Source organism: Mesoplodon densirostris, chromosome 17 (genome assembly GCF_025265405.1).
Source record: "Mesoplodon densirostris isolate mMesDen1 chromosome 17, mMesDen1 primary haplotype, whole genome shotgun sequence".
NCBI classification, from domain to species: domain Eukaryota; kingdom Metazoa; phylum Chordata; class Mammalia; order Artiodactyla; family Ziphiidae; genus Mesoplodon; species Mesoplodon densirostris.
Genome location: NC_082677.1, coordinates 51,371,909 through 51,393,520, shown reverse-complemented (window position 1 = coordinate 51,393,520; position 21,612 = coordinate 51,371,909).

The following is a 21,612-nucleotide window of genomic DNA, read 5'->3' as shown; positions in this document are numbered from 1 at the left end:
ATTTAGAAACTTACAGGTGACTTGGAAGGAAACAAATATGTATGAAGCCTGCATTGTTGCATTATTTCCTAAATCACTCCTTTGATATGTCATTCTCTCATTCAAAAAATTCCAGTGTCTCCTGTTGCCTGTATCCCTGAACCCCTTGATCTGGTTCGCTTGCCCCCATCTCATTGTCTTCAGTTCTATCTTTCATGACTGCTTCTGCCACCCCACCTAGTTACCAACTGCCAAACTCACTCTGGGCTTCCCTGCCCTCTCACCTACTCTCTACTTGTCCCAACCTTACTCATACATAACCATCCAAATTCTATCTCCTCCCTGGAAAATCTCCCCAGTCATATCTGTTAAAAATCCTCTCTTCTTCTTAGCCCTGTGGACCCTATTGCATACTTAGTTGCCACTTATGCATGTTTCATCTATAGAAGCATTGTTTCATCTTCCTAATTAGATTATAAATTTGTGGACTTTAGGCCCTGTATCCTAGATGTCCCAGAGTCCTCCACGGTAAAGGGGAAGGGAAACTAGTATTTACTGTGTTCCTGCTGTAGGACAGGCACCATGCTAGGTCCTTCATATATATTATCTGGTTTAATTTTCCCAACCCTGTGAATTATGTATAATTAACTTCATTTTAGAGATGAAGAAACTAATGTTCAGAGAGTTTAGATAAATTAGAATGCTTGACCGATAGCAGTCTTTAAAACTGAATTGTAACAAAGATTCTCTTTAGTCTTCAGCACTCCTGTTAGCCTCAATTATGCTCATCCAGGCTACATGTGTTTTGCCATTCCTTGTTTAAAATAAAAAAGGTCTAAAATATGATGTTAACTGACCATTGAAATTAATCTCCCAGTATACCGAGATCCCAAGAAAATCCAGCCAATATGAAGTAAAACTATAACAAAGGGGAAAAATGTATTGAATTTCTATTATTTAGTACTTTTGAAAGTATTTTATGATGTTTAAATATTGGCCAGTGAAAATCTTTGTGAGATTTATGTTAAGGTATTCCAAATGAACTCATGAAATCAATTCAAATTTTCTTGTCCTCCTGTTCTACAGATTCCCTCTAGTTTAGCTCTTTATGCAAATTCTCCCCCACCTCAACTCCTCTTGTTATTTTTCGCTCCTCTAGACTGGAGCTGGGTAATGATGTTCTGAGATCTGCTAGTGTTGGTGACTGTGCTTTGGGGTTTTTGGGCAGGCTGGGTTGTCTGGAGAGCGGTGGGTGAGGCAAAGTGGGGAGCAGCAGTGGGGAGTACACTGTGGCAGGTCAACAGCACTTCTGTAAAATTTACATAATCGCCCCACCATTGGAATAGATAAAGGAGAGTTGAATAGAGCGGCTGCCATACCCACTGACAGAAGCTCAGTATTTGCAATTCTACAGTAATTTTTTTTTGAGGACCTTAGAAGGCAGCACAGATGCACAGTGATTTATTGTTTTATATCATCCAAATCTTAAGGACACCAATAAATTTTTAAGAGCTTGTCTATTTCCAAGGCTTGTAGAAATGATGATTCTATATTTATCTCAATATATAATTAACAATAATTTATAAGTAATGGGTTTCATGTTCTGAAGACAAATGACTGGCCTTTCTTTCCTTTCTTTTTTTCTTATAAACGTAGTGACTGAGGGTTCGGTTCTGCACAGTGATTTCCATGACACCCAATTTGGCATCTTATACTGTCACAATGAGCTCACAATTTCAGGTGAGGAATAAGCAGGAGCACATGAACCCTCAAGCAAAAGGATGAAAATTTCATCCGAATGTCCTAAAGAATAAAAATGATGGAGATAAAAACAGAAAATATATGACATGGACAAAGTTGTTTCTAACTAGAACATTTTTCAAAGTTTTCTAGGGGCATCAATTGCTCTCTGAGCAGATCGTTTAGTACGGAGCTCTAGTGAGAGCATTAGCAAACGATCCTCTCTGACTGCAATTAGATTAGTCATGCACTTGCAGGCTGGAATTTATGGTGATTTTTATTCCAGAAGAATCCTTGTGCCGTGTTTTTCAGAAAGGAAATAAAGAAAACTACTAAAACATGCACCAATGTTTGCAGATTTCTTTTTCTTTTTAAATTGCTCCTCTCTCATTATAAAGGTTAATTACATAAAAACAGAGAAAGATATAGACATTGTAATATAGATGTTCTCAAATCTCAAAGAGATTGTTATTATTGCTATCATGAATGTCATAAGCGTTTGTTCCATGTATAGTTATGTATTTTATGTGTTCATGTTTCATGTATATTATGTTCCTTGTATATTATATATTCTTGAACATCTAGTTTATAAACTACTGGAGGGAAAACTTATATACCCTTCTATATCCAGGTATATAGCACGTATTGTTATCATCATCATCGGTGTCATCATTTGCATGTAGTAGGTCCTCTATAAGTAATTATCAATGTTATAAAAATTGACTTAGGGACTTCAGGAAAGATGCTGTGTATGTTTGGAAAGTAAAACTTGAGAAGAGTAACTAGTTATTCAGCCTAGTGAATTGTGTGTGATCTCGACCTGTGTCTGTACAGGATGGTTCTGTTCCATCTGTCACACTGGACTGAACTGATTAGCAAAATCTGTGTGCAGGTGCCATGATGGCCATGGCTGCTATTTCTGGATTGCAGCAAACGGCACTGCCCTGTAACAACACTCACCCTGCTGACTGATCTGACCAAACACTATTGTCCTAAAGATTTGGGGAATCATTCGGCTGCTCAAGCTGTGGGCAGAATTTCGGCTTTTACACATCTCTATTTTTCTAATTTGCTTTCTCTTTCTTAAAACATAAAATACTGAGTATGCTCAGCATTTTAAAGCAAGTGTTTGAATCTCAGCTTAAAGTGTGCAAATGAAGCCAGCCAATTGTCCAAGTTTATCTGGGATGCCACCCGGATAGGAAAGTGAAATCTCTTTCCAATTAGGTGGTTCCTTCTATGGGCCAGGTACCCAAAATGCTGAGAATTTAGTGGGAAAGTGTATATTAATATAATATTATACAACTGAAACAATGGGCATATGTACAAAGTTAAAAAACAGCACAGATAGCCTTAATGTTTGAAATATATTTAAGTGTTACATGAGAATTGTTGCAATGAGAAATGTTGTATGAGAGTGAAAGTTTTTGGCCTAGTTAAAACTGATGTGAATTAGAGCCTGACAAAGTAATAAGTTTTGCTATTGTTGACACTTTTGTTCTCAAATTGTTTGAAAACTCTAATAAACCAGAGCTTCATATGATTATTATGGCTATTAATTAAAGAGCTAACCATTTGTTTAATGGTTAGAGATTGTGTTGATTACTATATGAAAAATACCTGCACTCTTATTAAAGATTTATTGCCTTTACCTTTGTCAGTTAGTAAGAATTATGATTTGCTCATGTTTAGGAAGTATATTCTGATATGAGAAAGCTATAGGAATTCCAGGTGAACAGGTCCTACACCTTTACATCTCAGATGTTGCCTTATGCCATGCAGTGATTTGGGAATAATTGTACAAACAGGATCATTTATGGAGCAGGCACTGTTATGTTCTAGGCACTGTACAAAGGGATTTACAGCCTGCTTCTCAAGTGTGGTCCACGGATCAACTGCACCAGCCTCAGCCGGGAGCTTGTTAGAAAGGGAGAATCTCCGGCCCCACCCCAGACCTGCAGCGTCAGGATGTGCCCTGGAACAGGCTCTCCACCTCCGTTTGCCCATTACAATCTGAGAAGCATTGCTTTCACATTTCGTTTTAATTCCTCACCACAGCTCTGTGAGTTCAGAGGAGGTGGGGGGTCACAAAGCTAGTAAGAGTTGGAGCTCTTTACTCATATTTGGCCATGTTTCCATGTACAGTTACATCCTTCACTTGTTGAAACCTGACACCTTCTTAATTGTCTGGCTTAGATTCCGACACCTCAATCCAATCTTTCTAGATGCCTCCTGTTGCAAAGGAACCTTTTCCCGTTTAAATATCTCACAGCACTTTGATTTTGTCTGTTTTTGCCATACAACATGGTCTTGTCTCAGATCATTACTGCTGGCATCCATGAGGATAGAAACTGTCTTTCCTGGCTTGCATAGTCCATTGCACCTAGCATAGCAACCGCCATATAATATGTGCTTAATGGATGCTTGAATAAATTAACGATTGCCTTTGCCCTTTAAATAAAGTCATTGTATAGTTCATTAGGACAAGTAAATCCAGTTTAGTATATTAACAGCTGCTAATTGCTTCAGGGTTATTACTGCCTGGCTGACATTAATATTAATACTGATAATTCCTACCACGTGTATAGGATTTTATAACTTAAAAAGTACTTTAACTCCTATGACATTTAACCCTCCCTACAATCTTGTGGCCTAAGGATTCTATTATCCCCATTTTACAGATATAGAAATTCATGCTTACAGAAATTAAATGACCTGCAAAAACATCATAGAGAACACCATGGAACAAACTTAAAGTCATCCGATTTCAAGTCTGTGCTCTTTCTGGTGTCTTTTAAAAGCAGAAACATGTGTCTTATACTAAATCAAGAACTATTTTCTCAAATTGTGTTTATAGTAGAAGCCCTCCTGTATAATATACATTTATCGTAAGACATTCTTCATCAGATGAAGACATTGAAATCAGAGATGTAAGAAAAGGAAAATCTACAGGATTTGGTAACTGGTTAGTAATGTGCTAACTTACTAACCAGGATATGGGAGGAATAGAGTGAAAAGGGAGCCCCAGATTTGGAGCTCTAATGGCTGGAGGTGCCATGGTACTGTTGATTCAACAGAGATAGTCTGGGGGTTTGGGAGAGAGAATGCAGGGGAGAAGAGAGGTCGGGGCTCACTGGGTCCTCTTTTTTCCTGCTTCTGGGGTATGGGTCCCCTGTGTTAAGATGGAACTTGGTCTCTGAGTGATTGCATTGTGCCCTGTCACATGAGTGAAAATTAGACTTGGTTGTTTCAAGCAACTGAGACTTTGGGCTTGTTAATAACTAGAGTATAATCTCTATTCTAGGTTACCCTGACTCAGAGGTATGTAAGGAGAGCTCTCTATAGGCAGTTGGTTGAGTGAGAAAGCAATTCAGGTTCTTGATTTTACACTCTGTTCTAATTTCTTTCTCTCTCCTCCTCATTGTTGTGAGTGAGCCTTCTGTGAGTCAGATTTATAAGAACAGCCTCTGGAAACTTTGCTGGTTTCTCACTTATCCAGACTGAGAAGTTTAAAAGACTTTTCATCTAATTGTTTTTTTTTTTTTTTATTTTACAAATTTAATCAGTTATACATATACATATGTTCCCATATCCCCTCCCTTTTGCGTCTCCCTCCCACCCTCCCTATCCCACCCCTCCAGGCGGTCACAAAGAACCGAGCTGATCTCCCTGTGCTATGCGGCTGCTTCCCACTAGCTCTCTACCTTACATTTGGTAGTGTATATATGTCCATGCCGCTCTTTCACTTTGTCACAGCTTACCCTTCCCCCTCCCCATATCCTCAAGTCCATGCTCTAGTAGGTCTGTGTCTTTATTCCTGTCTTACCCCTATGTTCTTGATGACATTTTTTCCTTAAATTCCATATATATGTGTCAGCATACAGTATTTGTCTTTCTCTTTCTGACTTACTTCACTCTGTATGACAGACTCTAGGTCCATCCACCTCATTACAAATAGCTCAATTTCATTTCTTTTTATGGCTGAGTAATATTCCATTGTATATATGTGCCACATCTTCTTTATCCATTCATCCGATGATGGACACTTAGGTTGTTTCCATCTCCGGGCTATTGTAAATAGGGCTGCTATGAACATTTTGGTACATGTCTCTTTTTGAATTATGGTTTTCTCAGGGTATATGCCCAGTAGTGGGATTGCTGGGTCATATGGTAGTTCTATTTGTAGTTTTTTAAGGAACCTCCATAGCGTTCTCCATAGTGGCTGTACCAATTCACATTCCCACCAGCAGTGCAAGAGTGTTCCCTTTTTTCCACACCCTCTCCAGCATTTATTGTTTCTAGATTTTTTGATGATGGCCATTCTGACTGGTGTGAGGTGATATCTCATTGTAGTTTTGATTTGCATGTCTCTAATGAGTAAAGATGTTGAGCATCCTTTCATGTGTTTGTTGGCTGTCTGTATATCTTCTGTGGAGAAATGTCTATTTAGGTCTTCTGCCCATTTTTGGATTGGGTTGTTTGTTTTTTTGCTATTGAGCTGCATGAGCTGCTTATAAATTTTGGAGATTAATCCTTTGTCAGTTGCTTCATTTGCAAATATTTTCTCCCATTCTGAGGGTTGTCTTTTGGTCTTGTTTATGGTTTCCTTTGCTGTGCAAAAGCTTTGAAGTTTCATTAGGTCCCATGTGTTTATTTTTGTCTTTATTTCCATTTCTCTAGGAGATGGGTCAAAAAGGATCTTGCTGTGATTTATGTCATAGAGTGTTCTGCCTATGTTTTCCTCTAGGAGTTTGATAGTGTCTGGCCTTACATTTAGGTCTTTAATCCATTTTGAGCTTATTTTTGTGTATGGTGTTAGGGAGTGATCTAATCTCATACTTTTACATGTCCCTGTCCAGTTTTCCCAGCACCACTTATTGAAGAGACTGTCCTTTCTCCACTGTACATTCCTGCCTCCTTTATCAAAGATAAGGTGACCATATGTCCGTGGGTTTATCTCTGGGCTTTCTATCCTGTTCCATTGATCTATCTTTCTGTTTTTGTGCCAGTACCATACTGTCTTGATTACTGTAGCTTTGTAGTATAGTCTGAAGTCAGGGAGCCTGATTCCTCCAGCTCCGTTTTTCATTCTCAAGATTGCTTTGGCTATTCGGGGTCTTTTGTGTTTCCATACAAATTGTGAAATTTTTTGTTCTAGTTCTGTGAAAAATGCCATTGGTAGTTTGATAGGTATTGCATTGAATCTGTAGATTGCTTTGGGTAGTAGAGTCATTTTCACAATGTTGATTCTTCCAATCCAAGAACATGGTACATCTCTCCATGTATTTGTATCATCTTTAATTTCTTTCATCAGTGTCTTATAATTTTCTGCATACAGGTCTTTTGTCTCCTTAGGTAGGTTTATTCCTAGATATTTTATTCTTTTTGTTGCAATGGTAAATGGGAGTGTTTCCTTGATTTCACTTTCAGATTTTTCATCATTAGTATATAGGAATGCCAGAGATTTCTGTGCATTAATTTTGTATCCTGCAACTTTACCAAATTCATTGATTAGCTCTAGTAGTTTTCTGGTAGCATCTTTAGGATTCTCTATGTATAGTATCATGTCATCTGCAAACAGTGACAGCTTTACTTCTTCTTTTCCCATTTGGATTCCTTTTATTTCCTTTTCTTCTCTGATTGCTGTGGCTAAAACTTCCAAAACTATGTTGAATAAGAGTGGTGAGAGTGGGCAACCTTGTCTTGTTCCTGATCTTAGTGGAAATGGTTTCAGTTTTTCACCATTGAGGACGATGCTGGCTGTGGGTTTGTCATATATGGCCTTTATTATGTTGAGGAAAGTTCCCTCTATGCCTACTTTCTGCAGGGTTTTTATCATAAATGGGTGTTGAATTTTGTCAAAAGCTTTCTCTGCATCTATTGAGATGATCATATGGTTTTTCTCCTTCAACTTGTTAATATGGTGTATCACATTGATTGATTTGCGTATATTGAAGAATCCTTGCATTCCTGGAATAAACCCCACTTGATCATGGTGTATGATCCTCTTAATGTGCTGTTGGATTCTGTTTGCTAGTAGTTTGTTGAGGATTTTTGCATCTATGTTCATCAGTGATATTGGCCTGTAGTTTTCTTTCTTTGTGACATCCTTGTCTGGTTTTGGTATCAAGGTGATGGTGGCCTCGTAGAATGAGTTTGGGAGTGTTCCTCCCTCTGCTATATTTTGGAAGAGTTTGAGAAGGATAGGTGTTAGCTCTTCTCTAAATGCTTGATAGAATTCGCCTGTGAAGCCATCTGGTCCTGGGCTTTTGTTTGTTGGAAGATTTTTAATCACAGCTTCAATTTCATTGCTTGTGATTGGTCTGTTCATATTTTCTATTTCTTCCTGATTCAGTCTTGGCAGGTTGTGCATTTCTAAGAATTTGTCCATTTCTTCCAGGTTGTCCATTTTATTGGCATAGAGTTGCTTATAGTAATCTCTCATGATCTTTTGTATTTCTGCAGTGTCAGTTGTTACTTCTCCTTTTTCATTTCTAATTCTATTGATTTGAGTCTTCTCCCTTTTTTTCTTGATGAGTCTGGCTAATGGTTTATCAATTTTGTTTATCTTCTCAAAGAACCAGCTTTTAGTTTTATTGATCTTTGCTATCGTTTCCTTCATTTCTTTTTCATTTATTTCTGATCTGATTTTTATGATTTCTTTCCTTCTGCTAACTTTGGGATGTTTTTGTTCTTCTTTCTCTAATTGCTTTAGGTGCAAGGTTAGGTTGTTTATTCGAGATATTTCCTGTTTCTTAAGGTGGGATTGTATTGCCATAAACTTCCCTCTTAGAACTGCTTTTGCTGCATCCCATAGGTTTTGGGTCGTCGTGTCTCCATTGTCATTTGTTTCTAGGTATTTTTTAATTTCCTCTTTGATTTCTTCAGTGATCACTTCGTTATTAAGTAGTGTATTGTTTAGCCTCCATGTGTTTGTATGTTTTACAGCTTTTTTCCTGTAATTGATATCTAGTCTCATAGCATTGTGGTCGGAAAAGATACTTGATACAATTTCAATTTTCTTAAATTTACCAAGGCTTGATTTGTGACCCAAGATATGATCTATCCTGGAGAATGTTCCATGAGCACTTGAGAAAAATGTGTATTCTGTTGTTTTTGGATGGAATGTCCTATAAATATCAATTAAGTCCATCTTGTTTAATGTATCATTTAAAGCTTGTGTTTCCTTATTTATTTTCATTTTGGATGACCTGTCCATTGGTGAAAGTTGGGTGTTAAAGTCCCCTACTATGATTGTGTTACTGTCGATTTCTCCTTTTATGGCTGTTAATATTTCCCTTATGTATTGAGGTGCTCCTATGTTTGGTGCATAAATATTTACAATTGTTATATCTTCTTCTTGGATTGATCCCTTGATCATTATGTAGTGTCCTTCTTTGTCTCTTCTAGTAGTCTTTATTTTAAAGTCTATTTTGTCTGATATGAGAATTGCTACTCCAGCTTTCTTTTGGTTTCCATTTGCATGGAATATCTTTTTCCATCCCCTTACTTTCAGTCTGTATGTATCTCTAGGTCTGAAGTGGGTCTCTTGTAGACAGCATATATATGGGTCTTGTTTTTGTATCCATTCAGCCAGTCTGTGTCTTTTGGTGGGAGCATTTAGTCCATTTACATTTAAGGTAATTATTGATATGTATGTTCCTATTCCCATTTTCTTAATTGTTTTGGGTTCGTTATTGTAGTTCTTTTCCTTCTGTTGTGTTTCTTGCCTAGAGAAGTTCCTTTAGCATTTGTTGTAAAGCTGGTTTGGTGGTGCTGAACTCTCTCAGCTTTTGCTTGTCTGTAAAGGTTTTAATTTCTCCATCAAATCTGAATGAGATCCTTGCTGGGTAGAGTAATCTTGGTTGCAGGTTTTTCTCCTTCATCACTTTAAGTATGTCCTGCCACTCCCTTCTGGCTTGTAGAGTTTCTGCTGAGAGATCAGCTGTTAACCTTATGGGGATTCCCTTGTGTGTTATTTGTTGTTTTTGCCTTGCTGCTTTTAATATGATTTCTTTGTGTTTAATTTTTGACAGTTTGATTAATATGTGTCTTGGTGTATTTCTCCTTGGATTTATTCTGTATGGGACTCTCTGTGCCTCCTGGACTTGATTAACTATTTCCTTTCCCATATTAGGGAAGTTTTCAACTATAATCTCTTCAAATATTTTCTCAGTCCCTTTCTTTTTCTCTTCTTCTTCTGGAACCCCTATAATTCGAATGTTGGTGCGTTTAATGTTGTCCCAGAGGTCTCTGAGACTGTCCTCTGTTCTTTTCATTCTTTTTTCTTTATTTTGCTGTGCAGCAGTTATTTCCACTATTTTATCTTCCACCTCACTTATCTGTTCTTCTGCCTCAGTTATTCTGCTATTGATCCCATCTAGAGTATTTTTTATTTCATTTATTGTGTTTTTAATCGATGCTTGATTCGTCTTTAGTTCTTCTAGGTCCTTGTTAACTGTTTCTTGCATTTTGTCTATTCTATTTCCAAGATTTTGGATCATCTTTACCATCATTATTCTGAATTCTTTTTCAGATAGACTGCCTATTACCTCTTCATTTGTTAGGTCTGGTGGGTTTTTATCTTGCTCCTTCTCCTGCTGTGTGTTTTTCTGTCTTCTCATTTTGCTTATGTTACTGTGTTTGGGGTCTCTTCTTTGCAGGCTGCAGGTTCGTAGTTCCCGTTGTTTTTGGTGTCTGTCCCCAGTGGCTAAGGTTGGTTTAGTGGGTTGTGTAGGCTTCTTGGTGGAGGGGACTACTGCCTGTGTTCTGGTGGATGAGGCTGGATCTTGTCTTTCTGGTGGGCAGGTCCACGTCTGGTGGTGTGTTTTGGGGTGTTTGCGGACTTTTTATGATTTGAGGCAGCCTCTCTGCTAATGGGTGGTGTTGTGTTCCTGTCTTGCTAGTTGTTTGGCATAGGGTGTCCAGCACTGTAGCTTGCTGGTCGTTGAGTGAAGCTGGGTGCTGGTGTTGAGATGGAGATCTCTGGAAGATTTTCGCCGTTTGATATTATGTGGAGCTGGGAGGTCTCTTGTGGACCAGTGTCCTGAAGTTCGCTCTCCCACCTCAGAGGCACAGCACTGACTCCTGGCTCCTCAATTTGGGATGATTTGTTGTCTATTCATGTATTCCACAGATGCAGGGTACATCAAGTTGATTGTGGAGCTTTAATCCGCTGCTTCTGAGGCTGCTGGGAGAGGTTTCCCTTTCTCTTCTTTGTTCTCACAGCTCCTGGGTCTCAGCTTTGGATTTGGCCCCGCCTCTGCGTGTAGGTCGCCGGAGGGCGTCTGTTCTTCGCTCAGACAGGACAGGGTTAAAGGAGCAGCCTCTTCGGGGACTCTGGCTCACTCAGGCCGGGCGGGAGGGAGGGGCACGGAGTGCGGGTCGTGCCTGCAGCGGCAGAGGTCGGCGTGATGTTGCACCAGCCCGGGGCGCGCCGTTCGTTCTCCCAGGGAAGCCGCCCCTGGATCCCGGGACCCCGGCAGTGGCAGGCTGCACAGGCTCCCGGAAGGGCGGCGTGGACAGTGTCCTGCGCTCGCACACAGGCTTCTTGGCGGCGGCAGCAGCAGCCCCAGCGTCCCACGCCCGTCTCTGGGCTCCGCGCTTTCAGCCGCGACTCGCGCCCGTCTCCGGAACTCCTTTACGCGGCGCTCTTAATCCCCTCTCCTCGCGCACCAGGAAACCAAGAGGGAAGAAAAAGTCTCCTGCCTCTTCGGCAGCTCCAGAGTTTTCCCGGACTCCCTCCCGGCTAGCTGTGGCACATTAGCCCCCTTCAGGCTGAGTTCTCGCCGCCAGCCCCAGTCCTCTCCCTGCGCTCTGACCGAAGCCCGAGCCTCAGCTCCAGCGCCGCCCGCCCTGGCGGGGGAGCAGACAAGCCTCTCGGGCTGGTGAGTGCAGCTCGGCACCGCTCCTCTCTGCGGGAATCTCTCTGCTTTGCCCTACCCAGGTATGTGGGGAGTTTCTTGCCTTTTGGGAGGTCTGGGGTCTTCTGCCAGCATTCAGTAGTTGTTCTGTAGGAGTTGTTGCACGTGTAGCTGTATTTCTGGTGTATCTGTGGGGAGGAAGGTGATCTCCGCGTCTTACTCTTCCGCCATCTTACCCGGAAGTCCTCTCATCTAATTGTTAATGGCACAGAGTAGAAAGATCTGAGATCTGAAGTTAGAAGTCCCGAGTTACAATTTTGGTCCTGCTTTTCTATAGCTGTAAACTAGGGCAAGTCACTTAACTTGTCTGAAAGCAATTTATTAATATACCAGCTGGTGAATAAAGCTATGCAACTTACATGGTTGTGAAGAGCCAATGAGTTGCTCTGGGTGAAAACAGCTTGTAAATTTCAGTATGCTATGCGGACATAGTTATTATTAGTGTGAGAGCAGAACAAAAGAAAAAATTAAGAGTAGCTATCATTGTAAATATCTTCTTTAAAGTAAACTTTATGTTTTTAAAATTAAGACATATTTTAAAAAATATTAACATCAGGATGATGCAGTATTGGGCACAAATCAGAGCTAGTGACCGTTATTTTTTGGAAAATAATGACTCCCATTTATTGAGCACCTACTATGGGCCAGGCCTGTGCTACATACTTTGCATACTTTGATTTCAGTATAATAATAACCTCTGTCACTTACCTTTATATAAGAACAAAATAGACCTTTAGTTTAGGGAAGTAAAGAAGAGTTGATTCTAACTGTGCACTCTTTGCTTCATTATATTTTTTTCTTTCCCCACAAATCTACATATCCACAGTTACTATACCTTTAAAATGATATTAAAAAAGAATGTGCTAGCACTTATTCTTGGTGTATGCAGCCCATCATGTCTTGAGAGTAGTTCCAAGAGATAACTTGTGGATGAGCAAGACTGTTCAGAGGGCAGGATTAGGGTGAGGTGAGGTGGGTGCCCTACCTAGGGAGCAACATTTAAGGAAGCACCACTCTCACTTTCACATCCCGAGAGTGAGTGCCTCTTTAAATGTTGTCCCCTAGGCACCCATCTTACATTACTCTAGTTCCAGCTAAGTTGCCCCCATTACAGCCTTGCCAAAATATTAACAGAAAAAAATCCCCTAAAACATCCTAATATGTACAGAACAATTTCTTTCTTAAAAAAAGATTAAAGCCTCTATAGGTTTTACACAATACTTAGTAACACTGTAAGAAGATTTGGAACTTAAGAAAATTAAGAATAGTACACATTCTATGATAGACCAGCAGGGCAGGACCCACTAAGAAATATTGAGAATGACAGAAACTAACACAAATCACAAGCCCACAGGTAAGTTTCGATCAAAGACTCAATGCAAATGAATTTTCTCTGAATGTGTTCTGAGTATAGGTACCTATGGACCAGATAGCTTCCATGTTTCAATGTCTTATCATGGGATTTCCTTAGAGAAATAAGCCACTACTTCTGTTTCCTGTTCCCTTCACTGTTAGATGACCATATTATTCTGTAGGCAATTGTTTTCTTTCACTTTTCCATATTTCCATCTTTTTCTTTAATATGTGTATATTACCTCATAATAAACACATTTACAATTAAACAGTGAATTGGACCTAGTATGTTATTGGTTGCTTTTGGCCTCAAATGACTATTTCACACAAGCTCCTCTGCTTGCATCTTTCCCCACACTTGGGTTCTCCTTCAGCTTATTTTATTTTATGTTTCTATTTTATTTTGTTTATATTATTTTATTTTATTTTTGTCATTAGAACACTTGCCATGAGATCTACCCTCTTAACTAATTTTTAAGTGTGTAGAAAATAGTATAAAAGTTCCACAAAAAATTAAAAAATAGAGCTACCAAATGATCCAGCAGTCCTACTTTTGGTTATTTATCCAAAAGAATTGAAATCAGGATCTCAAAGAGGAATTGGCATTCCCATGTTCATTGTAGCATTATTTACTATCGCCAAGATGTTGAAACAACTTTAAATGTCCATCAACAGATGAATGGATAAAGGAAATGTGATATATACTTACAATGGAATATTATTCAGCCTTAAATAAGAAGGAAATCCTGCCATATGCAACAACATGGATAAACCTTGCAGACATTATGCTAAGTGACATAAGCCAGTCACAGATTCTCCTTCTGTTGTCAAGGTCAAAGAGCTTTTGCTCCCAGCAAAGGCCAAGCCTTCCTTGTGTGCACTGGGTCTCATGCCCGTTTTACTCCTCTTCTGTGATTCATGTTTTTCTCTTTTCTGAATCATTGCTGTCAACACGCACACATGCTCTCTCCCATATTTAAAACTAACTTCCTGAATCTCCTATTCCCTCTTGGTCCACAATTCCATTTCCTTTTTTACCTTCACAGACAAACCTCATAATTTTCTATAGGATTGTCTGCACTTCCTCAGCACCCCTTCTCTCTTCCACACCCCAGCCAGCCCCAGACATCATTGAAATGGCTCCAGTCAAGGTCACGGTTGACCTCCATGATGTTAAAGCCGAAGGACATTTGTCTCTTTTCATCTTGTTCATATTCTCATTAGAATTCGGCACAGATGACTGCTCCAATTTTCTTTTGTTTCCAGTGTCACCTTCACCTTCATGTTTGTTTGTTTGTTTCCTACCTTAGGGGACTTTCAGCTTCCATCTCCTTTGCAGGCATCTCCCTCTTCTACTCTAAGCATATTTTCTAGCAGGGCTAATCACCCAGCCCATGGGTTTGCTTTCCTATCACATATCTTTGGCTCTGTTGTCTCTCTTAATTTCCAGACTCTCATCTAACTTCCAACTTGACATTGCCACTTAAATTTCTAATAGTTTATTCATAATTTCAATGACCTATACAGCAAGACTTATGGAATCTACCTCTAAATCATATTTTGAATCTAGAAGCTTAGACTGGATAGTAGCTTCTGGAGGACATAAATAGTCTTCTAAATGTCCTCATTGCTTCCATTCTTATAGAGTCACACACTTCCACTTCTATTTTCCAGGCAGCAGCCAAAGCGATCTTTTGAAAATGCAAATTAGGTCACCTCCTAATTAAAACTTTTGGGTATCACTTTGGTCTCAGCTTAAATGTCACCTCCTTGCAAAGGCTTTCCCTAACACACAGTTTAAAGTAGCACTTGAGTCTCTTTGTCACATTATCCTGTTTTACTGTCATCACTGCATTTACCAGTAATTGATGGCTACCTGTTTACTTATGTGTAACCTCTGTGAGTATAGGGACGTTGCCTATATTCATTGCCTTTGCTGCAATGCAGTGTTTAGCACATAATATGTGCTCAAAGAATAACTGAACGAATGAGCGAATGAACTTATTCAGCAATTTCGGTTGTAATAGGTGGTGACTTTCTTTGGCTATGTCTACATAACAACTCCTTTAGGAGATTTTGCAATTCATTTGGAAAATCAGATTAATCTTCCCTCAAGTAGCTGGAGTAATTTATTTGGCTGCTTCATTCACATCTATGAAATGATGGTGTTTCACCAAGATACTTCAAACATGTTACATGGAGGCCAAAATAAGCACCATCTTTGCAATGTTTTTTATAATCATCATAACTTGGTATTCTTAAAAGCAACAACAACAAAACAAAAACAAAAAAAACCCCAAACAAACAAACAAAAAAGCCCCTTGTAGCCCCATGGTGAGAACCTTTATTTTTGCATGGGTTTTGATGTCTTTATTTTCCATTTGCTCACCTAAACATTTTGTGAGTGTGATGTTGGTCATTCCAACCCAGATAATTTTTGGGCATATCACATATGATCTTCATCCCCCAAACAGCTATCTATTTCCAAATTTTCTTTTTCTCATTGTATAACTACAGAATATCTAAAACCACAAAGTACTATGACCTCACCTGGCTTTCAGTATGTATAAACTTACTGGAAGAAGGCTTCTCCACAAGTATACTGCAACAACTCAATTTCAAACCGCCTTGGTTTTATGTTTACTAGTAGGCAGGAGAGAGAGAATATTTGTGTCCTTACCCTCAATGTAGGCACTCTCTTACTACGTCACTGTTGGGTTATTTCCCCTGAGCCCTCTGCCCTGGTGTACAAGTGGCTTAATTAAGAGTGTTTCTGAGGAGCTGTCTGTCTCCCCTTCAGAGAAGCTTCGTCTTCTGAAGTTCCAGCCTAAGATTTCTCTCTAGTACAGTTAGAATCTCAGCTAAGCACAGTGAGTGCCTCATCTTTATCACTGTTTAGAGTGACTGTTGTTCAGCAGAAGACACGGGCGTAATCCATCTTTGTCTTCCCCCAGCTAATAACCCAGGGTGTAGTAGGTCAGGTGTGCCTCTCACATTTGCTGCTGCTACATTTGTCTGTGCTGGATAAACCCCTTGCAACGGCCTGGCCCTTATTGTTTTCAGAACCTTGACTCTCCTTCCCTTCTCATCATCCAAATTTATTTAAGGATGAAACTATTAGAAACACAATTGGTGAATTAATGTCATAGGGACTGCTGCTGGCAGCTCATCAATTTTTGATATGCCACTCAGACAAATGAAACATAAGCCACCCAGAACAAGGGGACCTTTTGACACTTCAAAGGAAACCCCTATGGGTGGTTTCCTCTTGAAGCCACACTAAACTGGCTCGATCTCCTCAGCTGGAAGCTGCCAATGTCTCATTAACCCCTAAAAAGGCCCGGCATGAGCTTTTCTTTTCAGCTATAATTATGCCAAGCACTCCTGTTATGCTGCAGTGAATCGCAACACTGTCACCGGCACATTATAAACATCCACCCTAATTGAAAAGCAGATTAGATTCTTGTGTTAATTAGCCCAAAAGCCCGCCCACTTGCATGAATTATGATTGCCTCTTAAATACTGAGGATGTTGAAATCCCTCAGAAAGACAAGGCAGACTTAATTGCAATAACCTGCAAATTAAGTTTAATTTACTTTAAATTTACCGGTTTAGCAGGCTCATTTGATGGTGTTAATGTTCTAGCAAATTAATTATCTGAATTAGTCATGCCTGGTGGAGTTTTGCAGCAGAATACATTGTATAGTGGCCTATTAATAACAGACAAACAGGACAGGATTAATGAGAAGATTATGCTGAAGTTCTTAAAAAAAAGGATCTTGCATGAATTCAAATATAATCACCAAAGTGCAAATACAGACACAGAATATAAACAAACTGAGATTTATTGCACTCTATGGCATGCCATCCAGGAGAAACAGTAAAACATGACCGGTGAAATCTCAGACAGCAAAAGCCCTATTCGCTATACTCCTGTGGAGTTGTCCTCACCGCAAACTGTTTCCTGTTGGTGAGCATTTATTAGTCCCATAGACAGGCAGGGAATGGCAGAGATGGAACTAATAGGTTAGTTAGAAATAGCTTCTCTCAGATGAATTCTGTTGCCTTCTTAGTGGTTTATAAAGCATTAAGATGCTTTTTGGAGCCCACTTGTAACCATCCTCTTTGGCCAGATCAAAATGCTATTAACAATAAATAATCTAAAACAGTAATGATTTTGCTACCCCTCTTATCTTTGCCCCAGTACTTATCTGTCAAGGCTGGATGTGGGAAATTTAGGTGGGGGGAGATTTAGAAGGATGGGTGTGCAAAGGTTGGAGGGACTTTTAGAGTGTTAACATCTTTGGAGAATCTTCCAGATTCACTCCTCTGTGAGGCTAAGAAGTGAATCTTATTCCTTTTGTATCCCAAGTCCTAAGACAGGGCCTGGAACATAGTAGGGACGTAACATTTATATATATATTTATTTCGAATGGATGAAACACAGAATTAGCTTAGTGAGAATTTTGGAAGAAGCATTGCTCAGCTTGGAGAATATTGTTGGGTATCACTCCTAACAAATATGGAATTTCTCTCAAAGTCCTGTGCCAGTGCTTCTGTTGTTATAAACAGGCTGTCTCCATTTGGTTCTGCAGAGACACACACTCAGGCTCTCTCTCTGCCATCCCCAGCAGAAAGAAATCGCCTCTGGGTGTCAAGCTAATAATCTTTGACTGGCTCGAACTGAATATGGCCATGCAGTGATTGACCTCAACATGCCAGATTATTGATTGGGCTGGAGGTGCCTGAGCCATCATTTTCTTGGAACAGTCACCGCTTTTGTCTTGATCCCCTCCGCAGCTGTCACACTGTGGTGAGCCATTGAAAGAGGCCACATTTGCATCCTTTCTGCATTTGTGCTTCTCTGCTTAAAATAAAAATGCCACCACTTGAAAGGGAGGCTGAACCATTGATTCTGGTTTTTAAAAAATTATCTCATTAAAAGCCAAGGGTTTGGGTTTAGTTGGGAGTGGTGTGCGGAGGCATGCAGAATACATAAACTTGCTTTATGGGGCGTATTTAATTTGGGGGAGAAATAATGAGAATAAAAATTGTTTCAATATGTTTTCTGCATTGTGTCAATCTATCACACAGCTCCTTTCTGGAGTCACATTTGCTGTTAGGGTGGTTGTGTTTTTTGCTGTTTTTGTTGTTGTTGTTCTCTGTTGAATTATAATTTGCAGCAGTAAATGAAACTGGCACAAAAGCAGGTGTTATTAAAACCGGGCAGGAAAAAGACAATAACAACGTAATTCCACTTTAAAGGCCGATATGTGTATGGTTGAAACGACTTTGATTGGACCCCATAGGGAATAGAAAATACACCATAAAGAAAATGGATTTCAGTGACACATAAACAAAAGGCAAATGAGTAATATATTTACATATAACATGTGGTGTATTCATTGCACACCATGGTGACAGAATTGTTTATTTCATTTATAATTTATACAGCAAAATCTTATTAAATGTGTAACTAGTTTGCCAGATGATAATATACGTAGGAGTTTAGGCTTCTATTATAGAATGTCATTAACAACAAAAGATTTTCATTTGTGAGTTAATTTTTTTCCTAGTCCATTCTTTTCGGCAGTGTATGCTCTGAATAGAAGCCTGACTCTCTTCAATTATGGTGGCACTACGAAAAGAAGAGGGTGGTCGGAAAATTCTGGAGAAGAGTGCCCACTGGCCAAAATAAGACTTCTCTTCCGTTATTTCCTAGAATATCAGTCTTCAGAATATATAAAGGATGATTGATAGGTGTGTATGAACTTCAAGACGATTTCGGAGATCCTAGAAAAATTCTTCTCTGGCAAACAAAATTCTATCAAAGGCCAGAAACACCAGAATTTGAGACCTGACAGGGATTGCTTCAAAGACTAAAGGGTCCTGTGAGTAAGTGTTGTAAAGAGAATGATTTCACTGCACTCCCTTTTTGTCTGCTGGGCCACTGGGCTAGGGGCTTTAAGGAAATTCCAGACACTAAGGGTGCATGCAGTTTTATGGATAATCTTTCTCAGGATATTAACTGGGCAGGAATTTTCTCTCTTTTTTTTTTTGCTTCCAGCACTACAGTGTGTACATGGTCTCCTGTGTGACAAAAAAGTAGTCTGTCCTTGTTCTCATAATTTATTTTCAGAATAAGAAAAGTACCCCCCCTTTAGAATTTTCCTCCATGCTGTGTTATTTAATGAGGATTAAACCATTTCAGGATGTTTGTAGTGAATCTCTTTCCAAGCCAGGAGAGGGGTGCTATGAGGGGCAATGCGATGGGTGGGGTTTGGGGGGGGTAAAAGTGAGGTGGTGAAGAAATGCTTTTAAACAATAAAATGTATTTTACTTTCAAGTCTTGAACTGTCAGGCTTCATTCCAACTAATGTATCCTGACACTTCATAGCTCCTCTTAAAAACTGGATGAAGCTTTTGCAGTTGCAAACTAGTGTGGTAAAACATGAAAATACTTTATTCAGGTAAAGTGGAAATAGCTGTTCAGCCTGGTTAAGTTACACAGAAACCTTTTTCTCTCTAAATTAATGTACTGTGCAAATATCTTGCCTGTGACACCCTAGCTGTCCACTTAATAAAAGCCCTTCCAGTGAGAACCGTGTTTCAGTGCATCAAAGCATTAGTGAGTGCTCCAAACCTAAAGCCAGATAAACTTGTACATTCAAAACAAACATGAAAAAAGGAGATCTTAGTGTTGCCAGTAATAAGTGGAAAATACAAAGGACACATATTTATTCAGTTTCTACTCTTGGCCTGGGAGAAGACAAAGAACTACTGGTTTATTTTTTGCACACTTTTCCATTCATTGGTTCCCTAATTGCTCAAGAGGGGAGAAGGCAACTCAAGAGCACCTTCCTTGGGGTGCCAGAAAGTGTCAAAATAACAGCAACAATAACAACAACAAAGAAAGATTTTAAAAATAGAAAGAATGAGGCTATTTTCTTTGATTGAGGCTCAATGTGGCCAGTAGTATGATGAAACTACTGCTGAAAAAGCTAAAGGGTGTCTAGATTCAATTAACTGATGTAGGGAGTCTAGAATCTAGGAGGGGATATTGCTGCTCAGATCACATCTGGACTAATGTGCTTAATCCTGGGCCTGAGAGACACAAACTAGCTACTATTTAGAGAAGAGTGAAAGAGGTGGTAGTAAAATATGAAATTGTTACATGAGAAAGAGTTGAGGGAGCAGGAGAAATTCCTCATTCAGAGAGATTAAGCGCTAACAGAAGATGCATGGTCATTTGGTGGTTTTGTAGAGCCTTTACAGTAGCATATTTTTCTTTCCTCACTGAATAATAGTAATTGCAGTAGTAATAGTAATAATAATAATAATAATAATGAATACTGTTCTCAAATTTACAAACTTCTTCTTACAAGTATAATTTTATTTAGTAACCTACACCTTGAGGAGAAATTATTATAATCTCTGCTTCACAAATGAGCAAATGGACTCAAAGTAGCTAAATTCCTTGCTCAGAGGGGTACAGATAATAAAGAAAAGTCTTGGAACTCCAAGTCTACTGACTTCAAGTCACAGTGGGTAGCTGGACCAGATTATCTACAGGATTCTTTTTAATCTTCAGTTTTTATGATTTTAATAAACTTAGAGGTTTAGGAAAATGCTCTTCTTATTCATCCATTTATTTAGGCAAACTCTTATTAAATTACTTACTAAGTGTCAAAAACTGGGAAGGTACTGAGACTTGTAATATGAATAAGGTATGGTCAGTTCCATTGAGGATCTTGCTTTGTGAAGGGGAACCAGGAAGTAGGTCATTAGAATGTCATGTGACCAGAAGGGAGTGCACTATAGGAAAAGCTAAGAGAGAAAATTGTAGTCATAGTCAAGCTATGTCATGAAAGCTGAAAAGAGAAAATGGGAAGAAGAGGGTGTGGGAACTGAAGGACAATTTGGACAGAATTCCTTAAAAGTCCTTGGGATTTGTATTCAGTGTATATATTTGTGCCCTTGTAGGTTGATCAACTCTTCCCAGTTTGCATAGGACTTTCTTGGTTTTAGCAATGAAAGTTCCCCATCCCATGGAACCTCTCCATCTCAGGAAAGCCAGGATAGTGGTCACCCTTCCTTATGAGGTTTATACTAGACACATGCAGTAGAGGTACAAAGCATATGGAGGGTTCCAAACAGAAGTGAGCTTTGAAGGATAAAACATTGCCAAAATATATATGTTATTGCTAAGATAGCAAAGGATATTTGATATTGCTAAGAGAATCATTTTGGTTCAGTTTTTTCCTCTATTGTCATAGAGCTAAATGCTAGGTGATTTCTGAATACTCAGTTGATCCCAACAAGAACTAAAGAAAAACAAAAACCTGGTTGATCTTAAGATGGTTAATTCAATAGCACTAGCCACATTTGACCTTTATCCCTAGTTTCTAACACCATTTAATACATGAATTATCTTTTTTGTCAAATAAATATTATACATAATATGTGGGTGGCTACAATAGAACACATCTATAATTTGGGATTATAGAAAATGGCCACCTTCTAAAAATTAAAATTGTAAAAAGCCAACAAAAAAGTATTGAATGGATATCTGTGAAAGAATCCTGCCCTAAAAGATGCATACTAACCTGTGAGATTT